General features: G+C 39.2%; 1 long non-coding RNA gene across 3 annotated transcripts in view; it reads left to right on the forward strand.

The window, feature by feature from the left end:
* Window positions 1-26871, forward strand: part of LOC123614056 (uncharacterized) — a 440858-nt gene that overhangs the window by 229908 nt on the left and 184079 nt on the right. For all 3 annotated transcript variants that reach the window (XR_012500986.1, XR_006721520.2, XR_006721519.2), the window contains exon 4: window positions 16226-16302. This is a non-coding gene — a long non-coding RNA (uncharacterized LOC123614056). The remainder of the gene's footprint in view (window positions 1-16225; window positions 16303-26871) is intronic.

The raw sequence follows: 26871 nt of genomic DNA on the forward strand, positions 1-26871 counted from the left end.
TTCAATATTCCAGTTTCTGTTGGCTCTTCCAAAAATGTGTCACTTAAAATCTTTGCCTTAGTAGGACAGGATGGGAAATAAGACAGATTTCTACTTTGGGGATCGAGTGCCTTCTAGGACCCATTATCACTGGGAAAAGTCAAATACCACTGTTAAACACAATATTATAGAAGGTCAACTTTTTGTTTTACTAGTTCTTCCTAAGAGCAGTGCTAAGAAATAAATTAAGCAAGACATCAAATAAGTGAATAGTATTGCACTGAAAGTCAAAACCAAGTGTTTAATTTTCTATACCCTCAGTACATAGCCTTCCATGCAGCAGGCGGTTGACAAATGTTGGTGGTGATGATAACAATGGAGATTTGAAGGTTTATAATATTACCTGCTTATACCACATCCGATTCTCTTATTCTGTTTTTATTTTAATCTCAGATTTATGTGTATGCACAGAGATATAACATTATGGAGGGGAAGAAAAAATTCTTATTGACAACTGTTACCTTGGAGAGAAAACTTTTTGTTCATTGAGGGGGGGTTGTATTCAGTGACTTTAAAAGGGACATTTCTGAGTAGAGGATAAAGGTGATCACCTGAGATAGGCTGTGCATTTCTGAAAAATGCCTCTTCTGATCCCTGCCCATCCCCACTGTATTAGTTTCCTGTTGCTGCTATAACAAATTACCACAAATAGAGGTGTCAGCAACACAAATTTATCATCCTACCGCCTGTGGGTCAGAAGTCCAACATGGGTATTACTGGACTAAATTCAAGATGTTGGCAGAGGTGTATTCTTTTCTGGAAACTCCAGAGTGAAATCTATTTCCTTATGTTTTCCAGCTTCTATAGGAGGTCTGCCTTCTTTGGCTAGTGGCCCCTTTCTCTATCCTCACAGATAGTAACATCACATCTCCCTGACCCTTTTTCCATCGTCACGTTTCTTTCTGACCACAGCCAAGAGAGGTGGAGATCAGGTTGGACCTACTAAGATAATTCAGGATAATCTCTCCCTCTCAAGGTCATTAACTTAATCACAACCCCAAAGGCCCTTTTCCCCTTTTGCCACATAAGGTAACATATCCATAGGTTTCAGGATGTGTTCTGTGTGTGTTGGGGCGGGGATAGTTCTGCCTTCTGTGCCCACTCCCTAGCCTGTGCCCTCTATCCTTCTCTCTCTTTAAAAGTATTCTAAAATTTTCCATGATGCTGTGAGAAAGACTAGACATTTGCTGCAGCCAAAAGTGGCATTATCAGTAAAATGAATTCTGAGAACTCTTTTTAGTGATTTAGAGTTTGGGGACTGTGGAAAGTTTGAAGAGTGAAAATCTCAACAAGAGAGTAGTTGTAACAGAGAGGAGAAAATATTGCAGGAGAAAGAGGGAGATGACCAAGGTGCTCCTGAGCAAAGGGTCATAAGGCTCCTGGAAGGGGAATAAGCAAGAATAAAACCTTCCCTAATCCATCCTTTAAAGGACTCTGTCCCTAATTCTGAGTCTGTACAGGGAGAGCACTCCATCCCTTTTGTGAGAGTGGAATAGTATCCCAGGGTGATTCTCAGCTCCTTAGATACTTGACAAGACTCTGCTCCAAAAAATTAGAGCCAAGTGGAAAAAGAGTTGGAGTAAACAGAAACCAAATATGTCTATTCTCCCTCTCCATAACTCTCTCTCCAAGTTAATCTTTCCAAACCATATCTGTAAAATTACAAGGACCCCCTTGTACTCTGCAGTGTTTGCCAATAAAACAGATCTGCATTTTGAGAGAGAGAGGAGAAATAGAATTAAATGAATATGCAGTAAGTCCCTACTATGTGTTGGACTCTCCATGTATTTTATTTCTTTTTTATTTATTAATAAATACATGTTTAATTGAAGTATAATTGATTTACAGTATTTCAGATATACAGCAAAGTGATTCAGTTACATATATATGTATTCTTTTTCATTATAAGTTGTTACTGAATATTGAATATGGTTCCTTTCCTGCAATACAGTATGTCCTTGTTGTTTATTTATTTTATATATAGTAAGTCATATCTGTTAATCCCAAATACCTAATTTATCCCTTCCCCCTTTCCCCTTTGGTAATCGTAAGTTTGTTTTCTATGTCTGTGAGTCTATTTTTGTTTTGTAAAAGTAAGTTCATTTGTACCATTTTTTAAGATTCCACATATAAGTGATACCATATGGTATTTGTCTTTCTCTGTCTCACTTACTTTACTTGGTATGATAATCTCTAGGTCTATCCATGCTGCTGCAAATGGCATTATTTCATTCTTTTTTATGGCTGAGTAGTATTCCATTGTGTATATATACCACATCTTCTTTATCTACTCATTTGTTTTTTTGTTTTGTTTTGTTTTTTAACATTTTTTATTGATTTATAATCACTTTGCAATGTTGTGTCAAATTCCAGTGTTCAGCACAATTTTTCAGTTATTCATGGACATATACACACTCATTGTCACATTTTTTTGTCTGTGAGTTATCATAACATTTTGTGTATATTTCCCTGTGTTATACAGTGTAATCTTGTTTATCTATTCTACAATTTTGAAATCCCAATCTATCCCTTCCCACCCTCCACCCCACTGGCAACCACAAGTCTGTATTCTCTGTCTATGAGTCTATTTCTGTCCTGTATTTATGCTTTGTTTTTGTTTGTTTGTTTGTTTTTGTTTTTGTTTTTTAGATTCCATATATGAGCGATCTCATATGGTATTTTTCTTTCTCTTTCTGGCTTACTTCACTTAGAATGACATTCTCCAGGAGCATCCATGTTGCTGCAAATGGCATTATGTTGTCGGTTTTTATGGCTGAGTAGTATTCCATTGTATAAATATACCACATCTTCTTTATCCAGTCACCTGTTGATGGACATTTATGTTGCTTCCATGTCTTGGCTATTGTAAATAGTTCTACTATGAACATTGGGGTGCATATATCTTTTCAAATTAGAATTTTCATCTTTTCCAGATATATGCACAGGAGTGGGATTGCTGGATCACATAGTAACTCAATTTTTTCATATATTTTATTTCTTTTAATTTTCTCTATTCATTATGAGTTAAATATTGGTAAACCTCTATTTTGTTGACTGAACCTTAGGTTGTATAATGTATTTGAGAAGCAGTAGTGAGAGCCTGGAATCTGATTTCTTTGTCTCTAAAGCTCTGTGCTTTCCTCTACCTGACTAGACAGTAAAAGCAGATATTAGCTGAAAAACTTTAATATAGATTGAAGTTAAAAGGTAAGGCAACAATGAAGTTACTCACTGTTTTTGTTAAATTTTTAGAACAGTAGTTGGACATAGAGCCTCATAAATGATAGCTATTATTATTTGTAGTATTGATTAAAATTACAATGAAAGCACGTCTTTCTACTCATTAGAAAAGCAACTGTAGTATATATATACATTGATCTGTTTTTCATTTAGCTTATCCAGTGGTGCAACTCCTACACCCCTGTAAATGAGCCTTGAAGGAGGCACAAAGTAGAAAGGATGCGATTTTGGACTCAAGGACTGTAGCGAGGGTTCAAACAATGAAATAAACAGTTAAAAGTAAAATATGGTAAATGTTATCAGGGTGGGTGATACAGAGTGCTGTGAAGATATTTCACCAAGGCACTCAGGATAGGTTTTATTTTGTACCTGTTTTAGTCTTCATTTAGTATTCATTTTAATAGTATTTGCTTGATCATAGGTTATGGCATATTTTCAAGATTTGGCAAAAATAACAATAAAGGAGATGGCATAGTCATAGGCAGAGGGGATAGATACGGATGGCTGATTAATGAAATTTCCTGGTGTTCTCATTGCCCATATGCTAGAGTGACTCATCACAATTAGTGAAGCTCAGGAGAGAAAACTTCAGATCACAGTTATCTGTCTGAGCCTAGTCAGTTTCCTAAAATAAGGTCATTTTGCAGAGGTGAAGTATACACAGTAGATGGACGTAAAAACGGCTCTAAATTTCCACTGCTTTTTATATCCAAACGTTTTGCGGTATGACTTGTATCTCCTCCCATCAAGAGATGGGGTCTGTTTCTCTAACCCTTGAATATGAGCTGAACCTCTGACCTGTGGCCAAAAGAATGCAGCATAAGTCTGTGCCCAGTCAAGAAGCCTTAAATAATTCCATGTGCTTCCTTGGAAAACTGCCACCACCATAAGACCAAACATAGACCACATGGGAGAGAGCTGAACCAGTCCAGTTGTTCCAGCTGAGGGCCAAGATACGTGAAAAAAAATTCAGCTGAGAACAGCAAAGAAGACTGTCAGGCCTGCAGCTGAACACAGGCCAGTGAGGGAGCCACAGCAAGTCCACTCAGATCAACAGAACTGATGGGTTAATCCACAGACTCATGAGAAAAAAAATAAATGGTTGTTATTTAAAGCCACAAAAATTTTGGGGTGGTTTGTTACATAGTAATAAGTAACTGATGCAATGTATATAATATTCAACTTTTTTCCCTGAACAAATGGTATGAATGACAGAGGATAATCTCTGCTTCTCTAAATACAAATTGCTGTGAGCCTGAGAAACCATACAGCCTGTGGAATTATTTTCCATTTGACAAAGATGGAGTAAACTTTAGGGTAAGAAGTGTTTTCTGCTATGTGAAGGTAAACTTTTCCCTCTTCGCAAAGAGATGTGAGACTTCTGCCTCCAGCCATGATGGAGTAACAGATTTATCCTCACACTATAAAAATCTAGAAAAGTGGAACAAAGCTAGAAAAATGGACAAAATACATGAAGCAACTGTTTCAGACACCAGACAAAAAATATAGCAGGATGGTGATCCTGAGAGTCAAAAACAAGCAATGTGAGCACTGTGATCATCCCAGAAATCATAGCAGAAAACATAAAGCTTGAAGTCACTTTCTAGATAATAATACAGGAAGGTCATCTTCACCTAGACCTAGAGTAAAGATAACTCTAAACGCATCATAAAAGCATTTAAAAGCAAGTTGTGAAAGTATCAGGCTGAACTGCAAGTTACTTAACTTGCTGCCAAAGTCCAAACTCTTTAAGAAAAAAACAACAAAATCTAGCCTTCAACAATGGGAAATTCATCATGTTCAGCATCTGATAAAAACTATTACCCACGTAAGGAAATAGGAAGATGAAATTTGTAACAAAGAGAAAAAACAATAACTAGAAATAGATACATCACAGAGATTATGGAATTAGTAGACAAATAATTTTACATAGCCTTTATGAATATGCTCATGTATTTAAAGGAAAAACATGAACAATATAAGTGATAAACACCAAACCCTAGACTTGAAAAAATACAATATATACATTTAAAAATATTACTCAATTGTATTAAAAGTAGTTAGAAACTAAAGACAAAAAAAATCAGTGAAAATGAAAATCTAGCATCAGAAGCTATCCAAATTGACATAAAAAAAAGACTAATAAAAAAGAAAAGAGCTTCAAGTGATACATAATTGGGCATAATTGCAGAAAGGAGAGAAGAAGGAAATATAAGTATACTATTTTAAGGTTCTTGCATTATTCCTGAAGTGGTACATTATTTGAAAGTAGACTGTCATAAGTTTAGAGATTCAAATGACTAAAAAATAATAAAATATTGAAATTAGTGTAGATAATGTGGAATAGTAAAAACATTCACCCAAAAGAAAAAGGGAAAGGAGTAAAAAGGAACAAAGAACAAATGAAACGAAAAGGAAAACATAGCAAGATGGTTGATAGAATCCCAACATCATAGATAACTGCATTGAATACAAACAATCTAAGCATTTTACTTAAAAAGCATGGATTGTCAGGCTGGATTAAAAAGCAAGATAGTTATATGCTGTATACAAGAAAAACACTTCAAATATAAAAATGTAGATAGATTAAAAACAAAAAATGGAAAATAATATGCAAGTACTAATCAAGAGAAAACTGGAATGGCTATGCTAACACTGACCAAAGTACACATCAGAAGAAGGAATATTTGCAGGAATAAAAGGGAATATTTTATCAAGGTGTCAATTCATCAAAATAGTATAAGAACCTTAAATATTTATGCATTTAAGAGCTTCAAAAATATCTGAAGAAAAATCTGGCAGCACTGAAATTAGCAATAGACAAACTCTCTGTTACAGCTGGATATTTCAACACTCCTTTCTCAGAAGTTAATAATACTAGTAGTCATAAAATCAGTAGAATATGGAAGACTTATAAAAACACAATTACTAAATTAACTGAATCAGCATTGCCGATGGGAATATAAAATGTTTTAACTACTTTTTAAAACAATTTGGAAGTTTCTTACCAAATTAACCCTACACTGAATATATAACCCTGCAGTTCCTCTGGTAGGTATTTACCCAAGAGAAATGGGAAGAAATATATCCACCCAAAGATGAGTACATGAATGTTCTTAGAAGCTTTGTTCACTGTAACCCTAAACTGGAAGCAAGTCTATCACTAGGTGAATGGATCAACAATTTGTGGTGAATTCATACAACAGAAAACTACTCAGAAATAAAAAGCAAAATCCATGCAACAAGGTGGTTTAATTTCATAAATTTCATGCTGCACAAAAGGAGCCAGATCCAAAAAAGTACACATGGTATACTTCCAGTCATGTGAAATTCTAGAAAATGCAAATGACAGAGTACAGGTAAGCATTTTCCTTGAGATTTAGGAAAGATGAGAGGACCTAATGCAAAGGGACATAAGGAAACCTTTTGGTTTTATGGAAATGGTCTATAACCTGATTGTAGAAGTGGCTTCACAGATCTCAATGAACTATATACTTAAAATAGGTGTGGTTCACTGCATGGGGATCATAATTTTAAAAGTTGATTTAAAAGAACGATGTGAGTTTCTCATCCCGTTCCTAATAGCCATTTAGGTAAACATAACAAATAGTGTATTAATTAGAAAACAGTAATCTTTAAGGAAGAGCTTTCTGTGGAATTCATGTCTTGAAATTTTTTAATTAAAATTGGCCCTGCTTTTCTCTTTTCTGAAATGGGGATGTGAACACAAATGAGCTCAGCTAGAAGGGAAATCCACAGCCATTACAGATCCCTCTCTTGATTAAGGAGGTAATACAACAAGGGACACAAATGAGACACCCAAATGCAAACTGACTTCCATTACTTTTGAATGTTTGATGAGTGAAGCATTAATTATTGCTAGCTAGATATCTTAGCTAAATGGAGAGCTGAGGTCTAACCCAGTGCTTTATGACTCTTTTTGTCCATATTGAACATGAAGAATAAAGAGAGAAAACTAAAGATCATTAATCTGAGTGACGCTTTTAACTGGGTTGGGAAATAGAAAGGAAGAATATTTTAGCAAAGGGGAGATAATAAATCTAGTTTCTGACATACTGAGTTTGAGGCACCTGTAAAATCTCTAGTTGGAGATACCCAGTTGGCAGATGGTAATACAAGCTTGGAGCTTTAATGAAAGTCATAGGTGCCACTGGGGATATCAGTGTGTAAGGAGAGACTGGGAGGAGAGCAGAAGAGAGAAGAGGAAGAGGGGTGAGGAGAGAAGACATGAAGAAAAAAATGGCTGATATCTATTGTGCACTTGTCTTTCAAAAAGTTACATGGTTAAAGGGAAGAGAAGGAAAGGCTTGAGAAAGCTAGCTAGGAATGAAATATATCAGAGTATATTTCTCTGATTATCTACTTCAACTGGGTGCCCAACAATTCAGTCCTGTTCGGACGCAGCCTGGAGTTAGCATCAGTCTCTACAGGTTTAAAAGCTCAGTCTCACAAGGCTGCCTCTAGCACCTGCACTTCTGTTCAACTTGGCTACAAATTCAACGGTTCCCTTCACCCCACCCCATCCCTTCAGATCTGGTAATTCACTACAATGCCTCACAGAACTCAGGAAAACACTTTACTTGTTTACCAGATTATTACAAGGGAGTCAACTGAAGAACAGCTGAATAGAAGAGGTGCATAGGGCAGGGTATGGTGAGGGTCGTGTGGGGCAGAGCTTCCACTCCCTCTCTGGGCACACCCCCTCCCACTGGCTGGATTCAGGTTATCCATCTCTCTCTCTCTCCCTCCCTCCCTCCCTCCCTCCCTCTCTCTCTCTCCTCTCTCTCTCTCTCTCTCTCTCTCTCTCTCTCTCTCTCTCTCCTCTCTCCCTCTCTCCCTCTCTCCCTCTCTCTCTCCCTCCCTCTCTCTCTCTCTCTCTCTCTCTCTCTCCACTCACATGCACACATACCACTCACACTTAAAGTTTGATGACAAGGAAGTTGAAGGAGGGGCTTGAGAGAACGAAGACTGATGTCAAGTCAGAGGCTTGCTGTGCAGCGTTAGGTGTCACTGCAAGCCATCAATTTGTGGGGTCCCCATTTTATAACCTTACACAAATTGCCCGGCAACCAACACTGATGACCCAGAAGCGAGAGCAGAGAAGTTGAATGTTTGACTCCTGGTGTATTGGAAATTTTATTTGGTATTCACTCTCATGCCAATGTAAGAAGAAATTTTCATCTGACATTTTGTGTTTGAAACTTGTCAAGTGTTTATTGGTTGGGCTTCTGAAAATTGCAAAGCAAGATTATACATTCAGAAGACTTGGTAGGAACTTCTAGATCAAAAAGGCTGAGTATTAGCTGATGGGGGCCTTTTGGAAGCTAGAAGAGGACAAAAGGCTATTGAGTTGGAAGATGACTTTTCAAGATAGCTGCGCTGGCCAGAGGGAAATTTATCTGGAGAAGGGCTTTGAATATGTTTAAGGACTGCAGGGCTTTGATGAGCAGCCTCAGAACTAAGTTTCTGTGAAAGGAATTGTGGCTGATAATGGGCTGTGAGAGTTTGTAAGAGTTTTCTTCCTGTTTTTTTTTCCTATTTCCCATTTCCCATCTTCAGGGCTTCCTCCTTTTCCCCTTCTCTCTCAGCACACTGTAACAGCGAAAGAATAACAGAGAGGGACTTGGGGAGGGAACGGCACTTGTCATACTGTCTTTTTGAACTGAGAGCTCAAAACGAACAACTGGGACAGGATGGAGGGGAGGAAATGGGCTAGAGCGGGAGTGGAAAAGACTGGGCAGTGAGAAGCTGGAGATGAGGTCTCAGTCCTAGAAGAGATTAGATCTTAATGGCGAGGAGAGAGTGATTTGTGGTTCAGGGACTTCTAAGTCAGGAATTGCCTTGGGTTGGATGTGTATATATGTGTCCCAGACTGACTATGCATTCCTTTTCCTTACTCCCATATTTGATGTAGAACACTATAATTTTAGTCTCACCGTTTTTAAGACTAGATGGGTTAAGTGATGCAGGGATTCTGGTCACCACTGAGCTACATGTTTTCACTGATGCTCTCTATGGTCACTTCCAGTTTTCTATAATTTGGCCTGCCATTTAATATTCACTTGAAGAGGGGGGAAAAAGTGTGTATGTATGTGTAACTGCTGAGTGAAGCCAATTTTGCAAAGCTGTGATCTGAATTCAGTTTGGTGGACATTTGAATTGTGTTTTGTATAAGATGTACTTCTGAAGAGAACAGGGCCCTAGGGGGTCATATTTTCTTAAAACAAAACATACAATACCCTTACATGCTTTTGTGTCTAAAAAAATATACAAGTTACGTGTATGGGAATGAAGGACAGTTACAGTGAAACGCATCTTATTCCTGAAGGACTTTTCACAGTTACAAACTACTTATTTAGTACAACTCAAGTTGACTTGAACTCTACGAAATAGTAATAGAGTTTTATGCCTTTCTAAAGCCACAATATAATGATGGTCTAAAATAGAACAAACATTCCTATAAAGTGTTAAATGCTTCTGAGCTACTTTATGAATTGAAATTCTTACTGCAGTTTTTTTTAAGTAAATATGAATGTGTAAATAAACAAGAGGCAAGCTCTTTGGCATACCCTCACTCATCCGACTGCTATCATAATTATAATCCCTAGCAGCTGATTAATGTGGAGGAAGATGTATGTAAATTGAAAAAGTTGTCTTTTATCATACTATACTAATGTCTCTCTACCTAGTAATTTGGTGAAATAATTTAGCGAAATGCATCCATAGTAAATAGGTTTATCTTCAAACCTAATGCTCTTTTCCATCTTAACTGAGCATAAAATTATATCTTTGAAGATCTGCAAGAAAGAAAGACTTGATGCCTCTTGAACAGTTCAGTGTGACATATGGTTTTAAACGCAGCAATTTTATCTGCAACACACAGTATCTGCAAATTTGAGCTAATGTTCCTGTGAAAACAAGGAGGGATTTATGCCCCAAAACTAAAGAAGAACAAGAAAAAATCTTTTTAGCTACCATATGTAAGACACTGGAAACTATATATAAATAGAAAACAATATTGACATTTATGCATCTATAATTTTTTAGAAGCATATTTTTGCATCTAGCTATTTTATTCAAACATTAATGGTAACAGGGATCTTAAATGTAAATTCCTACAGGGTCAGACAGGTAGTATATAAAGCAGGCCTAGGGAGGATTAAGGCAAATCTGAGAGGGCTGCCCTGTCTAGAGCAGGCACGTGCTTCACAAAATCCAGTAGGCTGTTTCCATGGACTGTTGCTGTCCTACAATGGCCAGATGTGCCAAATTTTCAAGGAATGACCCATAATTGGATTTTGTGCAAAATCTCACAATCATGTTGGCAACAGGATTTAAAACAAAACAAAACAAAACAAAACCATAATTTGTTTTAAAATAGTTCTGTAAGTCAGAATTGATATGCGGAGCTGCTGATTTGTTACCCTGATATCTTATTATGCGTGTGGTTAAAAGAATAAAAGGATAGATTATAGGGGAGCATAACATTGAGGAGGGAGGGAAGAGAGAAACACAGGAGAAAGTAGAGAGAGGAAAATAAAATTTCCAAAATATACATTAAGATTTCATCTTACCCTCTGCAAAGTTTATTTAGATTACTGATCTCAATACGAATGAAAATAAAGTTTATTAAAAGACATATGCCATCAACTAGACTTTAGAACCTCTTCTTTCTGATGATCCGTGTACCTGGTAAAGACTGAAAACCTCGGGAAGACTGTGGCATTGATTTTGTGTATTGGGTGAGAGAGGGATCAAGATTTACTTCTCTCACTAGGGGTATAATATTGACCTAGAACTGTGTGTTGAAAGGACCATCCTTCCCACAATGCTCAGCAGCGTCACTTCTATTGTAAATCAGGTAGATAAAGATGTAAATATAGAGCTTTCTGTCTTTCTATCATCTCATGTATCTGTTTCCAGGCTCCATATTGTATCCCATTACTTATTTGACTATTGTGATAGTACCACCCTGTCACACTTCAGTTTTATAATAAACCAGACTTAGTACTGTAACTCTTTTTACTTTGATGGGATGTTTTCCTAAAAAGTCTTGGCTATACTTGGCCTTGTATATTAACATATAAATTAAAAATACTTGTGTTAATTTCCAGGGTGGGGCTTCCTTCAGCCTGCTTCACTGAGGCCTGCTGCGGGCGTTAGGCTCACCTGGATGCTCTAAAATGCAGACCCCGGGACCACAATGCAGAACTGCTGAATCTGAATCTCCTCAGCAGGGGTCCTAGAATCTTCATTTTACATAAATACCGTTAGATGATGATACGCAGCGAAGTTTAAGCACCAGGACTGCACGTTTGGATCTGATTCCAGCTGCTACCTGCTGGCTTACACATCCTAATTCAGGGTTACCGCTTTTATAAAAGGCTGATACCATTTCTTATCAGGGAAAGCAGTTACTAATTCCAAGTACTGTGAAGCAGGGAGGTGGTAGAACAATTATTTTGTAGATAAAGATACACATCCCATGCACTGTGTCCTGCTCAGAAATCTTTATTCTCCTCTGCCCCCTTGCCACCATGATTCAACTTCACGCCTTTTGGGTTTTGTTGAAATACTCTCGACATTTCTGCTTGGACACTTGAAAAATTTCTTCTCTTGTCACTTTTATGCATTTTATTGATTGATTTTGGCCTTAGTACTTTCTCCAAATCTGTTTTTTCTGTAACTTTCTCACTCTTCAGGGTATTTCAGGTCTAAATGTTGACCAAATAATTCTCCACAGGATAATTTATAAAACATTTCCTCTTGGGTCAGGGAAGTAAGAGGTTTTATTGCAGCTCAGTTCCAAAAGTGGGAGACAGAGCCTGGATGTTTGAACAGGGCCCGAAGCAAGGTTTTGCCAACCTTTCAGGGGCTACATAACAAATAGCCCTTATTTGCTTCTGCAGGTGCTGGAGTTAGCTGTAGCTTCCTGAAGGTCATCTTTTAGCCTGCATTTCCCGCAGCCCCTGCCAGCTTCTGGGAGTCCCTCGTGAAAATGAAAACCGTCCAGGGAGGGGTCGTACTAAGCAGTAATCAGTTAATGCCTTACTTTTCAATTAACACTCTAGCAGGGGTTATTCGTAAGTCAGCTGAGAATAGGAACAAGGCAGGTAGGTTGGCTCTTGGAAAACATGGTTAGAATAAAATGAAAGAAAAATTGAGAAGGAAGGACGTTTTTATAATTTTGCTTAAAACCAATAGGTGGTCATGGCTCTTCAGATCATTTGGGCTTCCTTAATTTGCCAACCCTGGGTTTAAAGGTACAGTGTTTTGAAAACTGGATTTTTAAAAAGGAATCAGGGTTTTCCCTAAGGGACCCTTGTCCTAAGGGGCAGGAAAGCCACAGATAACTCACTTTCTCACGCTTGTTACATAATTATATTATGCCCCTACCAGTGTATGATTATACCATGCAGAAAAAAAGAGGTCCTCTAATTTTCATGCTATCTTTTATTTGCCCTCTGCTTGTTGCCAGTGGGTCTCAAAGTCAGGGGTGCTTATGCCAACAGTATTTGTGTGGGGGTTGGGACTGCCGTGGACTGACTGCCAGGAAGGAAAACATTGGGCAAATTGCACTCCATTTTGAGCCTGACTCTAATGCAAAAATAGCAGCATCTCCTCTCAAAAAAAAAAAAAAAAAAAAAAAGTGAGTTGGTTGCCCTAATTTCAAAGTTACTTGTGTGGTCATATTGTACAACCCACTCTACAACTTCTTCCCTGAATAATTTTTTTGATTTATATTTCTATTTTAGTATTTGGTACAAAAGAATATATGTGAACACTATGTGTGTACGTCTATGTCTATATGTATATGCAAGTTATAAAGTATGATAACACAGTAAACAACCCTGAGCCCACTGCACAGTCCAAGTGCTCAAACGCGGTCACGAAACTTCCTCGGTGTGTTTTCCCAGACCCTCCACAATCTTCTCTTTGTCTTACCTCTTTGTCAAGAGGTAACTGGCACCTTGAGTTTTATGTTACCATTGCCTAGCCTGCTTTTGAGGTTTAAGCTTACATTTATAGGTATGCCTAGCAGATTTTTCAATTTTCCTTGTTTTTTGAAAATTACATGAAGTCTATCGCATCGGAGATCTTCTTAGAGGCTTACTTTTTCCTTTCGTGTCACGTCACTAGAGTCCGTTCACGCCATTGTCTATGGCTGTAGTTCAGTCATGTATATTTCACTGAGTAACTATTTCACAATTGACTTATCTATTCTCTTCTCAAAAGGGAGGTATTATTTCTAGTTTATTGTCGTTGTTTTGAATATATTCTAATATATCTCTTGGTATACATACGTGCAGGAGTTCCTCTTGACTGTATGCCTAGGAGAGGGTTCCTTGATGGTGGCGCTATTGACATTTGGGGCCAGATAATTCTATCTTGTGTGAGGCTGCCCTGTGCCTTGTGGGATGTTTAGCAGCATCCCTGGCTTCTACCCACTAGATGCCAGTAGTGCCATTCAGTTGTGATAACCAACAGTGTCTCCAGCCGGTGCCAAATAATTTTCCAGGGATCAAAATCACTGACCTAGAAATACAGCTGTTGGGTGGAGATCAGGTGTGTGAATATTTAGCTTTACAAATTGCCAAATTGTTTTCCAGAGTAATTGTAACAATTTAGTGTCCTCTGGCTTTCTTGTTGATTTACTTCCTCTCCAACACTTGATGTTATCAGATCTTTTAATTTGAGACAACTATATAGGTTTAAAGTTGCATCTCATTATGGTTATAATTTTTATTTGCTTGATTATTAACTAGATCGAGAACCTTTTTGACATGTATATTGTCCACACTTGTTTTTTCTAAGTGCCTGCATTTTAACCTTTGCCTAGCTTTCTATTGGGTTGTCTTATTGATTTGTAGAAATTATGTGTTCTGGATACTAATCTCTTGTTTATTAAGTGAGTTGTAAATATCTCCCCTAATTTGCTATTTACTTTTTCATTCTCTTTATGATGCCTTTTGATGAATACAACTTCTTAATTTTAATATAATTGAATTAATTTTTCATTCATGGTTATCCTTTTTTGCCCCAAGATTGCAAATAAATTTGCCCATGTTTTCATTGAAGATTAGCACATAAATAGAGTAGCTTCTGCCTGACTCCCTTTCTCTTGGATTGTTCACTCTGGGGGAAACCAGTTAACCATGTCCTGAGGACACTTAGCTGGCCCTGGGGGCTCATGCGGAGGGGAACTGGGGCCTCCCATAAGCAACACCAACAAGCCAGCCAAATGAGTGAGTCCCTTTGCAAGTGGATCTTCAGCCCCAGTTAAGCTTTCAGATGACTATAACTTTATGAGAGACCTTGAGCCAGGACCCAAATTCCAGATCCCCAGAAACTGGGGGAGATAATTGTTTATTGTTGTTTTAGGATAATGTGTTACGTAGCTATAGATAACTAGTACAGCTTGCCTTCTTGTTTGCTAATGACCTTTGATTATGAACACATTACTTGATTTATTTGGTGAAGTCCTGTAGGTTCAAAATTAAGAAGGCTTTCTTCTGAAATGGGTATGCTTTCTGCCAGTGGCTTTGGATGCCCATAGATGGAAACTTCTGTTTACCTTTAATGCCTTTGGCCAGTTTAAGAATCTTAGGCTCAGCTTGTGTACTTTGATATTTGCCCAAGAGTCAGTCTCCAACCATAGTGCTACTATCCTGATCCATCCCTAGGTCATCCCTTTTCCTCCTGACCCCTGATCGAGTGCTGTCCTCAGTTATCCACTCTAATTTACATGGCAGGGGTTAAGGGAGGGAATCTGAAAATCTCCAACAACTCAAATGCAAACAACATTGTTTTGGAGACTGGGTCCTATATAAGCTATGATAGCAGGAGGCCTTCAGAGCACCTAGTCAGCCATTGCGCTGGAAGCAGATAGCCAAAAAGACTTCACAGGGGCTTTCTCATCTGGGGGCTGGAGCACACTGCCTCTTTCTGCCACAGAGGTGTTCAGTATCATTACATCCAAGGCTTTGCTGCTCCACAGGATTAAGTTGAAAGACAACTTTTAAGCGACCATCGACCTGTTGATAGAAATCAACTGATTGAGTTTGGATACTTCACCAAACATGGGGGCCCACAATCTAGACGTGGTTCTTCAGCTTTCCCAAATGGCGTATGCTAAGTTATTTAACTTGCTAAGTGTCAAAGATTCTGGGCGTTTAAAGCAGTATCAATCTTCCCAAGGCAAGATTTCTGGAAACTACTATCCTGGGAATCTAATGAGGGTTGGGTTTACCTCTGGCAATAACTCTTTTGTCTCTCTGGGCCTCAGTCTCCAAGTCTATAAAATGTGGAGATGGTTTGAGATGACTATTAAGATCTTTTCCAGCTCCTATATTTTTGAAAACATCTATGGATAATGTGTTTTGGCAGAAGAAAATGGTATATAAAATAGACCCTACTTGGCCACCAAGCTACTGAGAAGGCCAAGAAATAACAAGATTTATTCTCAGATTCCCGGTTACCAAGTTCACATTTCACAATGGGTTGCTCTCAGCCTTCGAGGACCCTTTCACTGCCACTAAAAAGGCTCGGACATGGTGACGCTTTTTTAAACTCTTAGTTATTAGTTAACACACTAACAGAAAAGAGTCTAAACCTGTCAAGACAACAGGAATGAGACACTTTGAGGTGAGACAGGGAGAAGAAAGGTGGCGTTAATAGAAAGGAGAGGACAGCAAATCAAACTTTGCTAAATCACAGTCTTGCTCAGGGGCCAACTCAAGCTTCAGAGAGTGCTTTTTGCCAGTTAAAAAAATGAGCTCTGTATATACGTGTGTGTGTGTGCACGTGCATTCGTGTACACGTGTATGCATTTCCAAGCAGCAAAAATTAATGGACAGTTTTGAGGTTGCATTGTCAGAAGTCTTCTCCAGTAAACTAATGATTTTCTTTCATCCTTTCTAAACAGCGTTTGCTGCAAAATGAAGATGAAGAAGCCACTGGAGACTGGGTGGGCTGAGACAGGCTGTGTCTTCACTTGCTTGGGTAAGTCATTCTGTGGCTGGTAGCTCCTGACCATCCTCCGGCTGTTGCTCCTGAACCGTGAGTCTTGCTCTGAGCACAACCCTGCAGGCATCTCTCAGGCCTGCTGTAGGAGTCGGCGGCAAACTGAGAGATAACCACACAATGCTCCGGTGCATGTCAGTCAGACACTGAATGCATTCACGATGACTTGTTCAATTAAATGTGCCTTCATTTATCTCATACAACCCACAAATTCCCTTAATTTTGCCACTTCCCACATCAAAAACAGAAAGCTGAAGAAAGAAGATTGTAAGGAAGGTTTCACATTAAGGATTCTGGTGACAACAACCTGGTGATTTTTCAGTCAATCAGGATTTTTCCCCCCTTGGGAGGAAATAGAAAATAGGTGGATAATTATTTAGTTGAGCTTAAAATGTTTCTTCTGCATGAGTTCCAGAGAAAATGAAGATGCTTTTTTTATTAGCAAGGTAATGAAAGGAGGGCCTGAGGTTTCAGGTGGGTGGGGGAGTCTGTGAGGGGGTGGACGTGAGTGGGAGTTTTTCAATTGTGGTGTTAAGGGAAGGGGAGAATGAAGAAAAGAGAAGACGAGTAAGTGCCTCTTTAAAACAAAGCTTACAGCACGGTGTCGCAAGAAAGCTAACATTTTCTGAAGAAAATCAAACTTAAGTTGCCATTAGAAGTAGTGAATTAAAAATTTACCATAATTATATGGAAAATTTGATTTGTTCCTTGTGTGAAATGCTGCATATCTTAGCACCATAAAAATATCCTTTGATTAAATGAAAGATTTTCAAGGAGCAGAGGAAAAAAAAATCCAATATATCATCAGATTTACATACATCTCATTAGGTATTTCCTTGATGGCCAAAAACTGGATTCAAGTTTCTCTTTCTAGGCAAACCCTGGATTCACTGGGGATAGATGCTAGGATTCAGATGTTTGAGGATAGAGAATTTAAAGTAAGGTATTTGTTGAGATAAATTATCTATCTCTAACATAAGAAGGAGCCATTTGTCATGTTGTGATGACATACATTTCCCATGAGTCTCTTTTTTAATATTAATGCTAGTGCACAGAATTATGAAATGTTAATACTAGAACAGACCAGCCCATCTGGTCTCCCAGGGTGAAGACTTGCTCAATTTCTGTGTACCTGTCTAAACTTAAACTCTGGATTCTCAGTTCATTTGTAAATTGATGAAGATTAGATTGGATGAAGTCTTAGGTACTTTCTCAGTCTATAATCCTGACTCTTATATCTTTTTCACATTTTAATATCTCTAATATCGAAGTGTGTCTTACAATAGCTATTCCTAAACACTGTCATAATCAGCAAGTTTTACTTTTCTTTTTTTGAAGGTACTTAAAATAATGGTGCATATAACAATCAATGTCATGTTAGATTTGATGAAATATGATACGTAATTGAGTTATAAGCCCCAAACATTCCAGACTTGGCAAATGTCATCATCCATAAGTCAACCATTCCAAAACCTGCTTAGTTTATGTTGTTGGGTAACTTTGAGTGATGTATGAAATTTTGATTCCAGGGAAGAATTTACTTGATGGGTGTTTCACAAAGAAAATCTTCCTTTCTTTCCTTTGAATAGCTACTCTAGAATAATCCATTTCTCTTTATATGAAACTATCTTGTTCCTTAGTTTTATTCCAAAGTCAATGCCTTTAATTCCTAGATATGCTGGTATAGGCATGTAAAATAGAGAATGAGACAGACGGTTCTTTTCTGTGGCTAAATTTATTTATTTGACAGTTAATTAATTTAAAAAAAAGATTTGTTGAATTGCCCATGTATTATATTATCTATTGATAAAAATAGTAGACAGGAAGCAATGGAACAGGCTATTAAACAATGTAATACAGCAAGGGCTGCACTGAAAATGGAAGGAATTACACAGAAAATTTTGAGTCATTAGAAAGCCTTCTGTAGACAGTGGTATCAGAGCTGAGACCTGAAAAGCAGTTAGGCTTAGCCAAGTGAATGATGAGGTGAGAAGAGAAGGGCATTCCAAGGAAAGGAAGACCCATGATTCAAAACAAAACAAAACATGGTATATCCAGGGAACTAAATTTTGTGTAGAATGGCTGGATACTCAGGACAGTATCAAGTTTCTAAATCAGTCTTTCAATGTATAAGCATCTTATCTAGTCCAAGCTAAACTCTGTGCTAGGCATGGTAGAATTGCAAATATATAGATTTCAAAATAGAGTCATACACCGAATAATTAGATAATATTATAATTCTAAAGTAGTCACCAAAGACTGTTCGGTTTACTCATAAATCTTTAAACTCATAATATTCCAAAAGAAACTCATTCTTTTTAAATCCCACATCTGTCATTCCTTCCCTTTGCCCACTCTTGGTGAATGACCTTACCATGTCAACCAGGCTCCAAATCTTGAAATCATACCAATATATTTGATAAAATCCCCCAAATCTAATGCATTATCAAGTTCTGTAGTTTGACTTCCTCACCCCATTCTTTAGGGTGATATCATACAAAAAAATGGATTTAAAAGGAAAATTGTTACTAAGAGACAAAAAAAACTTTGTAAGAGACTAAGTGACTTTTTCTAATAATAAAAAGGCCAATATATGCACCTAACAAGAGAGCCCCAAAAGACATGAAAAACTGACAGAAGTGAAGGGAAAAATGGACAGTGATCCTTTGCAAGAGGCTGTAAATGAGGTTACTCTAGTAGACATTGGTTATCTTTGTTGGTTTCAGTCCTCCCCCTTTCTTAAAAATGGACCTTTTTGTGATTCATATGAGGCTGAAGTACCCTTTCCAACTGCAGGGATGGACATACGACACACATTTCACCCATCAGGGTGGGCTCTGGAGTGATAACATTATTTTGAGTCCTGGGTTATTCCTGAATCCAAAACCCAACACCTCTAGACTTTTAAATGACCTGAGCCATTCTAGTCTTTTTCTTAAGCCTATTTGATTCGAGTCTGTGACTTACAACTCTAACAATCTTAAGTAAAACAATAGTTAATAATTACAATTCTGATCACCAATTCCAATGCTGGAAGAGGGTTCCTCACTCCAAGCAATTTTCAGACACCAGCTGAGTATACTACAATTCTACTCAATTCCAACACCATCTACCTGGAGATAGCTCCAGTTCCCACAGGGCTCAATCTCACGAGACTTCCCCCAACCCTCACCCCATCAGATGACAATCAAAAGTCTAGATTGTCACCTGTGTTTCATATTGACTGCTTGTAGATCAATGACTCCTTCCTTGTGAGGGGGCCCTGAGCTCCACATTCTCTGAGTGTGCCACTCTCCTCATATTTCCACATGTTTACCCACCAGGAAACCCTCTAAACCTACTTTTGGGTTTTTATTGAGGCTTCATTATTACAAAGGTATGATTAATTAGATCATTGGCCGTGGGTGATTGATTCAACCTCCAGCCCTTCTCCCCTCCCCGGAGGTAAGGGGAGTGGGACTGAAGGCTGTAACCCTCTTCTTGTGTGGTTGGTACTCCTGGCAACCAATCCCCATCCTTAGGTAGGGTCCAAAAGTCCCCTTATTAATACGACAAGAGATACCTTTTTGGCTCCCGTTGCCTAGGAAATTCCAAGTTTTTTTTAGGGACTATGTACTAGGAATAATGAACAAAGACCAAGTATATGTTTTTTTTATTATAAATCACAATTTCACAATAATATAAGTGCCTCAGTAGTCAGAATGGTTTAAAACATGTATAACTAGTTATTGAGCAGTGGTACATGGAGAAAACAATTTTATTTTTTCTAATCTCTAGCTTCTAACATGGCTAGTCCTACCTCCATTTCTTTCCTATGCTTTCTTGAGATGGTTCCATAGTTTCATAGCCATTTTAGAGTATAAGAATGCTTAGGTGTATATTGCTTACTTTCAGAAAGTAAAAAATTCCCAGCAAGTTTAAGTCAAAATTCTAGTCTCATGTCTAATTTGATTTTACTGTCTTTCTTTTCACAGTTCAGGCCAGACACGTGGCTCTGGCCTGCGTTGACTTTCAGATTTCCTCCTTCCTCTTTCAAGCCTTTATTTAGCTGCTGGTTTTTTTTTGTAGTTCTGTCCTGGCTAATAGTAAATGGCCAGTGTGTTCTCCGTTATAACAGGCTTCTTAAATGCTGCTTCCTCATATGTAACTTTTTTTTTTTTTTTTGAGTTCTTCAGCCAGTATCTCCAAACATTGTTCACTGAGATTGTTCCAAATCATTGCTTCATGACATGGTGATGTACTTTCCAGCTGACCTAGAATGACATCCTTTCAGCCTTTGTCCTCAGGGATCCATCCTGTTAGGATCCCCTCTCCCCCAGAAGGCAAAGTATGATTCCATGGAGACAGCTCAAGTGCACTTGGTCTAAAAGGAAACTCATACTTTGTTTCCATGCCAGACTGTGGGCAGTCTACCCCCAAGCCACTCTCTCTTCCCTATCTCTCCATGAAAGGCAATTGCAGCCAGCCATTTGTCTTCTGATTCTTCCAGTTTGGCAGCAGGCTCCAGTATCTATTTTTATGGGCACTTTCAAACTTCAGGGGACACAATATAAATTCTTTCTAAATGGCAAGTGCTCCAAAGGCCTCCCTCATCAAAATTTGATGCACTGAGTGAGGCTAAAAATGTCTGCATCTTGAAAGTACCCAATTTGAGAGGGTGATCTGGTTTGTCTTCATTTGCAGACAAAGTCTCAGGGAGCTCCTCTTACTTGGTTAGTGGGGAGAGCTCGCCTGTCCTTCCTGTGCATTCCTCCTAGAGACAGCACTGTTCTCTCCTTCCACAGCCTCTCTCTCTCTCCAGGAACTCCTGGCTTTTGCTTATATAGAATGGGTGGGGAAGGTGAGAAGGAAAAAGAAGTTCCAGTATGGTCATATCTTAGGAAAGCTTTGAGGGTATCTCTTTGGCTGCCCTTTAGAACATGGAGGTATTTATTGACAGAGAGATTCAGTATGGTTAACAGCCATCATGGCAGACTGTTGGAGTGGATTCAGATTCATACTGTTAAAAAAGTATTCTAGAAAGGCCTTGATTTTCCAGGACCCAGGATCCATTTGCTGGATTATTAGAAAATCCAGGGTGTTGCAGGAGAATGGCCAAGGTAGTGGAGTGGTAAAGCTCAGGGAAGTGTCTGTTTACCAACTGCCCGGAAGTATTTCTGTATTTTGCCTACCGGGTGATCAGTAGTCCTTCCTATGGCCTATTAACCTTGGTATTGAAGCTTGAACTATAATCTCCAGATAATTAGAAAAGTCCTATTCCGCATCTTGTTACATTTAAGCTATGATGGAGCCAGTGTCCAAAACAAAATTTTGATAAAATAAATGTAATTGAGTTAAGGAATGAGCCTTGGAAAGAGGAACCTAAAAGAAGAAGACATAAAAGGAGAGGAAATCAAAACAACGCGATAACCAGAAAATAGGAGTTTTATCTTACAAGCAGGCCATTTGTAGTGGAGAAGACGGGGAGTCTGAAGGTGAAGGGCATATCATTGTGTTGACTGATGACCCTCAGGAGAAAATTCTTAGGAAGGTGGTGATGATGACAGCAACCGAAGAGGGGATGAGAGAGCAGAGGAGTGGAGATGAGATGAAAGCGGCAGATGCAGACAATTCAAGTGTGGCGTTATAAGGATGGAAAGAAGTTGGCTGGTAGTCAGAAATGCATTTAGAACAGGAAGGCTTACTTGGGAATGTGTTGTTGGTGTTGTTTGTAGAGACTTCAACATGTTTGAAGGCAGAAGAATAGGAGTTGGTAAAGAGTAAATGACTGTGACTGTGGAGAAAATGTGGAGCACAGCTCCTCTGCATCTGGAAGGGCTTTGTCAAGAGCTCACACAGATGGAGAGACTGGCTTGCTGAAAGAGGAAGTGTACTGGCCCTGCAAGACTGGACGATGGCACCAGAGTATTCACCAGGGTGTGAGCAAATGTAGTAGCGTAAGCCAGTAAACTCCTGTCTTCTGAGCCAAGTAGCAGGCAAGGAGATCACAGAGAGCAGTAGAGTGAAAAGAAAAGGAGAGACAGTCTAGAATATTCAGCAAAGGGTAGAAGTGAGTTATCAGACTGTAAGGTAGGTTCCAGCTTCAGTTGGACACTAGGTTGTATGTGGGGCTGGTGGGTCTGAACAGACCTATCTCTTCTGAAGCTCAGGTGCTGGAGTGTAGAGAGATGGTGCATTCGGTCCAGGGAAAGGAGCTGCCACGGCTGAGTGGTCAGGGATGGCTACAGTGAGCAAGGGAGAGCGGAATGGGACTGAGTGCCTGGCCCAGGCACAGGAAGAAATCCACAGAGTGGACAGCATGGAGCATGAGGTTCTGAGTAAAGGGTGGGCTCTGTTTAAGTAGGAAGCCGATCGGCTAACCGTCAAATGAGAAGCCGGGTGGACATATTAGTTATTCTTTTGAAAGGGAAACTGGTTCCACAGATGTTGAGGACCTGGAGGCCTCCCTGAATTATAACTGGTAGGGAAGTCAGGAGGGACAAAAGTCTTCATCAGTTTGGCGTTTGATCTGAAATAAGTTTCAGCAGTGCGATCCCTGGGGAAATAAAGCGGAGCAGCCCTGACGGGACAAGAGTAAAGCCACATGGACAGATGCAAATATGTGTGTGTTCGCTTGCCTTTGGAAGCAAACATTTTGTTTTCAGCAAACAGCTTGCATCTTGTGCTTCCTTGATTTTTTTTTTTTTTTTTAAAGAAAAGTACACACACAAAACAGCCTGTCACTGCTGGCTTCACAGAGAAGGAAGACAGGCCCTTGAGTGTTTTCCAGTAACCAGCTCCCTGAGCTGGTTCTCACACGAGAAAGAAACTCAGAGTAACAAAAGGTGCCTGTGAAAGGTTCTTTTAGACTAAAATTTGGTGGAGATTAAAAGAGGGCAAAAGTTCAAATGAGAAGGAGCCACTGCCAAGTAAGCAGGAATCTTAGCCAAGGGGAAGGAAAAGGAGACACTGGTTTAAAATGCAAGTAACCATGGCGAGCCAGCAGTTCAATGCTAGAATCTGGTTAAGAAGTAATATCACACAGAGCCGTGATTGTTTATTCAAAGCAGGTCATGAGAGAACAGTTGTCTCCAATGGGTACTCTCACAGCTTGGATTCAAAATTATAAGTGCATTTTTAAAAGCGTCCAGCGCTTCTCCCTGACCCATTTGGTATTAAGCAAAAAGAAAAGAAAGCACAAAGTTTATTCTCAGTGTCTCTTGTGGGTTTAAGACAGCTTCACATATGGAAAAGCGTTTTGGTGTCAGCTGTTGAACTGGTTTCCTGCTATTCTGCTTTCAGTTGCCATTGGAAACTCTGCCTGACCGTGTGGTAACATCATCCATTTCCCAAGGTTCAGAAACCAATGCCCCTCTAAGGGGAAGCAGAGCGTTTCTTTCTTTACATGTACGTGTTGTGCTTTGCCCCTGTTTCTGAGTGGGAAGGGCTTGCAAACAGCTGAAGGACTGTGAGAATAGAGAGGAGGTATTGAAATACAAGATAAAGATAAGCCCGATGTAATGAAACAAGAGGGAGGCTCTGCGGTGACCAGAAACCCAGCTTCGCATTCATGCCAGTCCCTCCAGTCTGGATGGCCCATTTGTGGTCATTAACACTGTACAGAGTGGAGCTAGGGGCTTCCGTTCTTCTTGTATAAATGAGATGGATACCAATACAGTCAGGGTCTGCAGAAGGGAGAAGGTCCCGGAGCCTCTGAAATTTATGCAAAAACTTCTGTGTCATTTTGTGTGTGCATTTTTCTGGGGGAATCTGTCCATAATTTTCCTGAGATTATCAAAATTGTCCATGACCCAGAAAGCTTTAAAAACCAATGAACTGAAGTCACCAAATAAAGTACATTGGCTACACTCAGGCATATGGAAAGAATGCAATGTAATCATGTCGATGATTACCATACAGTAACATGCACAGGAAAGTGGGAGAGCTTTCTGCTGGTTCGTGGATACAGCATGACCAAGGAGAGGAAATTTTCAAGAGGTTGACTCCCTGCAGGAAGCTGAGAGAACTGGTGTTCCAGCCCTGCCCAGGCAGCAGGGTCATCCCCCAGCTCTGAAAGAATGTGTTCTGTCTATATGCCGCTCTTTCTCAAGTCTTGTTCCACTGGGGAATCTGAGAGCTGCAAGAGAGTCTGTATCGTCAGGAAGGGAAGAGGTGTGATTCAGAACTCAACTTGGTTGAACTCAACAGACGAATCTGGAAGAAAAGGGAAAAGCAGCTTAAATCATGTGGTCTCATCAAGGGAAGTAGTCCAGCAACATGTTCCAGCGTTTAAACAGAGAATCTGGAGTCAGACTGCTCAGGCTTGAAACCTGGTCCATTAAATATAGTAGATATGATAATCACATGCTAGTTACGTACCATCTCTGTGCCTGGACTTCCTCATCCTTGAAGTGGAGTTACTATAGTATCGTTGATACTCATAGTCTTACTCTACTCGGCTGTTATCACAAAATACCATAGACTGATAGAAACAGAAAGTTATTTTATTTTATTTATTTTAATTCTAGAGGCTAGAAGTCCAAGATGAAGGTTCAGGCTGATTCAGTTTCTGGTGAGAGCTTCCTTCCCAGCCTGTAGACCACTGCCTTCTCACTATGTCCTCATGTGGCTTTTTCTCAGTGTGTGTAAGCTGGAGTGGGGAGCTCTCCAGTGTTTCTTCTTATAAGGTTACTAATCCAGTCGGTTCAGGGCCGCACCCTATGACCTCATTTAACCTTAATTTACTTTCTTGGATGACCCACCTCCAAATGCAGCCACACTGTGGGGAGGAGAGCTTCAGCATGTGAATTTGGAGGGAACATAGACCTTAAGTCTGTACACTCATTATTGATAGATTCCATATTTGTGAATTTACCTACTCTCTCTACAATTTATTTATGACCCCAAGATAAATACTTGTAGCACTTTTATGGTAATTTGCAGCCATGTAAATAAAGGTGAAAAATTTGAGTTGCCCAGCATGCGTGTTCCAAGCTGAATTTGAACAGGGTGACGCTCTGACTTCTTGTTTCAGCTCTCAACACTGTAAACACGTGTCTTTTCTTATGGTCTATTTAATGCCACGTGTTTAACATCTCTGTGCTTTTGTTGGTGATTTCACTATTTAAAATGATCCCTAAGCATAGTGCTAAATTCTGCCTGGTGTTCCTAAGCGCAAGAGGGCTGTGATGTGCCAACTGAAGAAAATACAGGCATTAGGTAAGCTTTGTTCAGGCATGAGTTGGTCCGAGTGCCGTTGGCCATGATTTCAATGTAAATTAATCAATAGTACATGTTAAATGAAGTGTCTTTCAACAGAAACATGCATAAAACAAGATTATGTATCAACTAGTAGAAGAAAATGTTTCAACCAGATGTTTTCAGGAACCTAACCCATTATTTCCCCTAGAAGCATCAGATCAGTATTATAAAACATAACTACATGAATAATGAGAATCACTTGTGTACAATGAGGAGGACTGAATAAATTATATATAAAGTCCTTATAAGACTGCTGTCTTAGTTCAGGCTGCTATAACAAATAGACTGGGTGACGCAAACAGCAAACATTTCTCACATTTCTGGAGGCTGGGAAGTCCAAGATCTAGGGGCTGGCTGATTCAGTTCCTGCTAAGGGCTCTCATCCCACTGGGCAGATGACCGCCTCCTTGCTGTATCCCCACATCTTGGAGAGACAGCTCATTCCTCTCATGTTTCTTCTTATAAAGGCACTAATCCCATTCATAAGGGCTACACCCTCATGACTTAATTACCTCCCAACTTTTCTGCCTTGAAATACCATGACTTTGGGAATTAGAGGTTTAACATACGAATTTTTTTTGAGGGGGTTGTTACAAACATTTAGTCCATAGCAACTACCTAACTTACAGTAGATAATCAGTAAATGTCCTTTATTATTATTTTTTCTCAGAACTAGAACCACAAAAGATCATTCCACAGTTGCAGCAATAAAAAGAAATATTACCACTTGTTCAGAGTGTTATGTAAGCAGGATTGATAATAAGGCAGAAAGAGAATTTATTAACTGCTGGATTATCTACCCCACCATTTTACCAGAAATAGCCAAAGATGCTAATATGTTAGCTGTAGACATGGCAAGGTTATATTAATTAGTTTACTCATTCTTTTGTTTGCATCATGTGTCAAACGTTTCCTCTGCATATTTGTGTGGTGAGGTAAGTGCAATAGGGCATACCCAGATGAATAAACTTGTGTATGACTAAGTAAGTAAAGGTGTGGTATGATCAGTGGCTTGATGGGGTAAGGAAAATATTAAGGGAATGCGAGATGGGATCAATTCCCTGTTAGTTCTCTCAGCAGCATCCTGAGAAATTCCTGGTCTTAAACCCCAGGACGATATTTGTGATAAATTAGGAGGAGGGAGTTACCCATGAGATGGGCAGAGGAGGACCAGGTTGGCCATAATTGTCTGTTCGGACTCTGTCTTCCATACTTAGTAGACTATAACACTGCCATCAACATAGCTTGGTGGATCAGAGCCTGGATTCTGGGGCTAGATGGCCTGGGTTCAAGTCCTGTTTTTCCCAC

Source organism: Camelus bactrianus, chromosome 20, assembly GCF_048773025.1.
Source record: "Camelus bactrianus isolate YW-2024 breed Bactrian camel chromosome 20, ASM4877302v1, whole genome shotgun sequence".
NCBI classification, from domain to species: Eukaryota; Metazoa; Chordata; class Mammalia; order Artiodactyla; family Camelidae; genus Camelus; species Camelus bactrianus.